Here is a 6,173-nt window from a genome sequence, read left to right on the forward strand (position 1 = left end):
AAGCCACATAACTTTTTAACGGGTTGTGAAGAGAATTGTACATTTTATAAATTGTAATAAACTCCAACGTAAAAGTACAGGAATTGTGTTTTTAGACGTAGAAAAAGCATTCGATTCAATCTGACATAAAGGTCTCGTTTACAAACTTAAAAAAATTTGAATATCCAATTTATCTACTAAAAATTATTAACAGTTTTCTATCCGACAGAACGTTTGTTGTAGACATTGAAAATGACATGTCCTGCACAAAAAATATCAAGGCTGGCGTACCACAAGGCGCTGTCCTATCACCGTTGTTATACTCAATATATACCTCTGATTTTAAATTACTTAAAAAAAATGTTAGAAGTTGTTAATATTGTTACGTTTCAAACTTTTCAAAACGCTTGGTTTATTTCCTTTAAATAAACCGCATACTTTTGATTGCAAATAAAAGCCGTTTAGTAGTTTAAAAATTGTAACAACTCTCTATTTATTTAAAATGTACAATAGTCACTCAATGTTTTTTATACACGTTTATAAATTCTCAGAAATACAGACACATTATAATGTACACGAATTCACTTGAAAAATACAGAACACTTTAAGGCACTCAGTTGATGTTTATTCGAATAGCGTCTCTGATAAACTCACTAACGACTGCAACCTCTACCACTATTTATAACACTGCCATCTGCATTCTAGATTGCTCTTTAACTGTCTATCTGCAGCTTTCTAATACATACGCCATCTGAGGTGTACTTTCTACAATGTTCTTTAACTGAATATTCGAGTTCGAATATATGGTCGCAGCTTTGCCAACTTACGATCAATGGTCAACTGAAAGCTTTTATTCAATGTTAATAATAATGCCCACAGATATGTTACTGTTTGCTATTACAGCACTGTTATTTGAAAGCATTATGCTACTTTTAAATCAGCCCTTAAAATCGTTATATTTGAATTCAAGTACAATTTCGTAACAATATTAAAGTTTCTTAAAGAACATAAACAGGGTTTTTTCTCTATCTTTTTTCCCCTAAGTATAAATTTATTTAAATTTGCAAGTATCTTATTATAATCAGGCCTGTATTTGCTGCAATACTTATTTTTAAGTTAAACCTCAAGCTTTGCAAATATAAAAATTGTAACAATATATGATGATAGAAAAATAAATAAAAAAAAAAGATTCCCTAAAATAGTTCCAAAAACCCAGAACAGGGGGCGCAAATTTCATAAACAAAATAAAAAAAGTATTTTAGATTTTTTAAATATATACGATGAAAAGGCATTTTAAGCTTATCAAAATGGTACCAATATTTCCTTTCTTCCACAACCCGTTAAAAAGTTATGTGGCTTTAAAAATGTTTTGTTAAGGCAAGCTAATAAAAAAATGTCTATATTTTTTTTTAATAAATATTATTTTCTAAATAAATAAATAACTTTGAAGCCACATAACTTTTTAATGGTTAGTGATAGAAAGGAAATATTGGTGCCGTTTTGCTAAGCTTAAAATGACTTTTCATGTTTAAAAAACTAAAATAATTGTTTTTATTTTTTTATGAGATTTTCGCCGCTTGTCGTGGGTTTTCGGAACTATTTTTGTTCGTTCTTGGCTTCAATAGATGAACAGTTCTTTTGGCTCGGAATCCATATGTTGCTAAAATGAAGGGAAAAGGCCATAGCTAACAATGGCCAATACTTTGAATAAATTTATATTGTACAAATGTTTAAAAAAGGCTAACAATTTAAAAACATAAAACATAATAGCGGTATTCACAATGTAGAGTACTTGGCCTAGTAAAAAAGCAGAAAAGCTATTTGTTGACAAACATTTCAATTTGTAATGTATTTTCTATTTTGTTTTTTGCCAAGTACTCTACATTGTGAATACCGCTAATGATATAAAAAGCTCTATGATAACAATTTTCAAGCATTACAAAAATTTAAAAGTTTATTAAAAAATCAATTACACACAATGAAACTATAAAAAATTATTCGGCTAAATCTTACTAATGATTCAATCAAAACTTACTAATGATTTAACCAAACGTTAAAACAATTGAATAATTCATTATCTATTTAAATTTTGTTTTATTAGTCATTTGTAAAATTTAATGTATTTATATTTATTAAATATGCTTGATCATTCCTGACTACTAAAAACAACAAATGATATATGTATGTAGCCGAAAGGTCGGTTTTTTTATAAACACTCAAGCAATTTGCAGACATTTCGATGTATTTTCCTAAATTATCGATAATATTTACTTGCATGTGTAAATGCAGGGTAAATTAAAGACAAAAACTTTGTCTAATGTTTTTCGATTTTGCTCACATTTGCAGCATTTGATTTTTAGATGACGAAGAACAATTTAAAAGTTCAATACAAGATCCTAGAGCCACCCTTATAGGGTTGCCAGTTTTATTTTTGCAAAAAGCGGGACAATTTTCAAAATCGGTGAAAAATGGCGGGATTTTCAAAACTTACGCGGGACAAAAAATAAGCATTCCATTATTATAAACTAGATATTATTGAAGTAGAAATACCTGGGAAGTGATATTGTTTTTCTGGTATTTGCCAACCACTTCCAAAATCATGAGTTACGGGTAAAAAACATACGCTATATAATGGAAAACCTGCCAGCTTATGGACAGCAAAGTTTTAATAACTTTCTATGTCGATTAATCCATATTTTTAAGAGATACAAACATCTGCAGAAATGCTGTGTTATATTTAACATCAACTTTTTTTAATATTTATACAGAAACTAGTAAGAAAGTATGGTCGGTCAAGCCCGACCATATATTATCCTACACCAAGAAAATTAGTAAACATATTTTTCTTTTAAAATATCAATAATTTATATTCGTGAGTGATTTTCGGAAGTGGGCCTTATATGGGAGCTATGACCAATTATGGACCGATCACCATGAAATTAGGTCGTGTGATTTATGTATATATGAAATTTATTTATGTTGAATTTTGTGTATCTACCAAAATTTTTAAGTGATTTATGCACGTTAAAGTGATTTTCGGAAGCGGGTCTATATAGGAGCTATGACTAATTATGGACCGATCGTAATAAAATTTGGTGACATGAATTTTGTATATATAAAACTTATTTGGAGCGAAATTTGTGTAGATACATATATAAATTAAACATTATGACCGATAAAATCCAATTCCGGGAGGACATTGTATGAGGGCTAGGTGAAATTATATGTACCAAATTTTAACGAAATATAACGATTTTAACGGCTGATTTAAAAGTAGCCTAATGCTTTCAAATAACAGTGCTGTAATAGCAAACTGTAACATAACTGTGGGCATTATTAAATAAAAGCTTTCAGTTGACCATTGATCGTAAGTTGGCAACGCTGCGACCGTATATTCGAACTCGAATATTCAGTTAAAGAACATTGTAGAAATAGAGCTTTCTAGATGGTTAAGCAGTGTTATAAATAGTGGCAATAGTGAGTTTATCAGAGACGCTTTTCGAATAAACATCAACTGAGTGCCTTAAAGTGTGTTGTGTTTTTCAAGTAAATTCGTGTACATTATAAATTGTGTTTGTATTTCTGAGAATTTATAAACGTGTATAAAAAAACATTGAGTGACTATTTAATTCTGTGGTTGTTGTACATTTTGAATAAATAAAGAGTTGTTACAATTTTTAAACTACTAAACGGCTTTTATTTGCAATCAAAAGTATCCGGTTTATTTAAAGGAAATAAACCAACGTTTTGAAAAGGTTAAAACGTAACAATATATTCTAAATCGATCGGTATACTTTAAGGTGGGTGTTAGACCAATATTTTTGGGCGTTACAAACCTCTGCACAAACGCATTATACCCTTCCCACTATGGTGGTGTAGGATATAAATACATATCAAGTGTGTTTAGTTTACTCTATATTCTTTACAAGTTTTACTGTTTTTACCAGTTTTTTTTAAATTCGCATTTTCGCAAATATAGTAAAATCCAGCCGGAATTTCAAGAGAAAATATGTTTCTCCTTTACTCCTTTTTAGTAAGATTTAGTTGTTATGTGCTAAATTCCCAATTTAATAATTGATAAATTCACATAAATTTATTATTGGCGAATAAGCTAGTTCCAATGCGCATTTAACTGGTTGCTTAGACCAGATCATCAGTAAACCTTTTCCCAAAAGATTTTAGGTAAACTAATGATAATATACAAAACACAAACACACACTTTATTAATAACAAGTAAGAGTGCTATATTCGGCTATGCCGAATCTTATATACCCTTCACCTTTGTTGTGGATGCATTATTATTTTTTATAATTAGTATATATGTATGTATGTACATTGCCCACTTTCAGCGTACAGCATCCTAAATTTATCAAGAACACAAAAAACAACAACAACGCCAAACGAAACAAAACACCAAAAGAAAAAAACAAAATACGCAAGGCAATGAAACCAACACACATCCAAACATACGTTTAATTGTATAAAAAACAACAACAACGCCAAAAGAAACAAAATACGCAAAGCATGCACATTCAAACATACGATTTGTTGATTTTTTGTCAAAAAAACCAACACACAACCAAACAAACGTTTAGTTGTATAAAAAACAACAACAACGCCAAAAGAAACAAAACACAAAAAAAACAAAATACGCAAAGCATGCACATCCAAAAACATACGTTTTGTTGCTTTTTTGTCAAAATAACCAACACACAACCAAACAAACGTTTAGTTGTATAAAAAACAACAACAACGCCAAAAGAAACAAAAAACAAAAAAAAAACCAAATACACAAAGCTTGCACACCCAAGCATACGTTTTGTTGTTTTTTTGTCAAAGCATGCAATACATTGTGTTTTTTGATGAAATTTTCAGAGGTTGTCTCGGATTTTTGCTCATATCTCCGTTATTTATGGACGGATTTTGCTGATTTTAAATAGCAAAATTCTCGAAAGTATGTCTGACAGAATTGTTGAAGATTTGGATCCCGGAGATATCTGGGGCCTTCAGAAAATTGATTTCAACAGACAGACAGACAGACAGACGGACAGACAGACAGACAGACAGACAGACAGACAGACAGACAGACAGACAGACAGACAGACAGACAGACAGACAGACAGACAGACAGACAGACAGACAGACAGACAGACAGACAGACAGACAGACAGACAGACAGACAGACAGACAGACAGACAGACAGACAGACAGACAGACAGACAGACAGACAGACAGACAGACAGACAGACAGACAGACAGACAGACAGACAGACAGACAGACAGACAGACAGACAGACAGACAGACAGACAGACAGACAGACAGACAGACAGACAGACAGACAGACAGACGGACATGGCTTAATCGACTCCGCTATCTATAAGGATCCAGAATATATATACTTTATAGGGTCGGAAATGAAAAATGTAGAAATTACAAACGGAATGACAAACTTATATATACCCTTCTCACGAAGCTGAAGGGTATAAAAATATCAAATTTTAGACAAAACATCAACAAGTAACAGTGATTTTATCTTTTCTTACATATTTTCATATTGGCTTTATTTTATTGTTATCGCAAGAAAATAAAAAAATGAGTTGGATTGCATTTGTTTACTTTCCGTATTTTTGAGAATAATTTTCATGTTTCACTTATATTATATTTCTGATCTTTAATAACTTGATGTCAAGTAAGTATTAAATTAGGAATAACTAAAAAAGCGGCAATTATGAATCCCGCGAAATTCGGGACATTTGGCTACGCTACACCCTAATGTAGAGTTGCATTAAATTGCTTGAGTTTTTTTTATCATTTTATTCGGCTAACAATGTAGCGAGTTAAGTGCCACTGAGGGTATAATTACTCGAATTACTACTTTTGAAAGCACAACTGTTTATTACCTTTTGGTACAAATACGTACGAACTTAGTATGAATGTAAGTTTGTCTGGCTGTGTAAGTTTATGAGGCATGAATAAACCAGTATAGAAGCTTAATCGCGGTACTTTTATTTTTTGTTTTCATTAGAATTGTTTCCAGTCACATTTGTAGTCAATGTGAAATCAGTCTCTGGAATTGACAATCAGTCATTGTGGATAAGCCCATTAAATCACATTGCCGCTGTTATTTTAGCTTTTTTTAGCCGTAGTTGAGATCGTCATATTGTGGCATAATTTTACGGGATTCGAAAAGTTT

The sequence above is a fragment of the Calliphora vicina genome, chromosome 1 (assembly GCF_958450345.1).
Source record: "Calliphora vicina chromosome 1, idCalVici1.1, whole genome shotgun sequence".
In the NCBI taxonomy this organism is placed as follows: Eukaryota; Metazoa; Arthropoda; class Insecta; order Diptera; family Calliphoridae; genus Calliphora; species Calliphora vicina.